We start from the raw sequence: 820 nt of genomic DNA, 5'->3' as shown, positions 1-820 counted from the left end.
TGCCTCCTCCTAGGATCTTTCTTCCTTTTTGGAATGAACTGATCCTGCATCTTCTGCATTATACACAGAAATATCCGCCATTGTTTCTCCACTGTCATCCCTGCTAAGGTATTGCACCATTGAACTTTGGCCAGCTCTTCCCTCATAGCTCCATAGTTCCCTTTATTCAACAGAAATATTGTCACTTCCGATTGTACCCTCTCCCTCTCAACTTGCAGATTGAAGCTTATTGTATTATGGTCACTATTTCCCAATGGCTCCTTCACTTCGAGGTCTCTGACCAATTCTGGTTCGTTACACAATACCAGATCCAGAATTGCCTTCTCCCTGGTCGGCTCCAGCACCAGCTGTTCTAAGAATCCATCTCTGAGGCACTCCACAAAGTCTCTTTCTTGTGGCCCAATACCATCCTGATTCTCCCAGTCTACCTGCATGTTAAAATCCCCCATAACAACTGTAGTGACATCTTTCCGACAGGCCAATTTTAACAACTGTAGTAACATCTTTGCAACAGGCCAATTTCAGCTCCTGATTCAACTTACATCCGACATCCAGACTACTGTTTGGGGGCCTGTAGATAACTCCCAAGAGGGTCTTTTTACCCTTAGCATTTCTCAGCTCTATCCACACCGATTCTACATCCCCTGATTCTAGGTTCCCCCGCGCAAGGGACTGAATATCATCCCTTACCAACAGGGCCACCCCACCCCCTCTGCCCATCAGTCTGTCCTTATGATAGCACGTGTAGCCTTGAATATTCATTTCCCAGGCCCTGTCCACTTGAAGCCATGTCTGTTATCCCCACAATATCGTATCTGCC

The sequence above is a fragment of the Chiloscyllium plagiosum genome, chromosome 1, assembly GCF_004010195.1.
Source record: "Chiloscyllium plagiosum isolate BGI_BamShark_2017 chromosome 1, ASM401019v2, whole genome shotgun sequence".
Lineage (NCBI taxonomy): Eukaryota > Metazoa > Chordata > Chondrichthyes > Orectolobiformes > Hemiscylliidae > Chiloscyllium > Chiloscyllium plagiosum.
The sequence above is the reverse complement of the archived record's forward strand: the minus strand, read 5'-3'. Positions refer to the sequence as shown.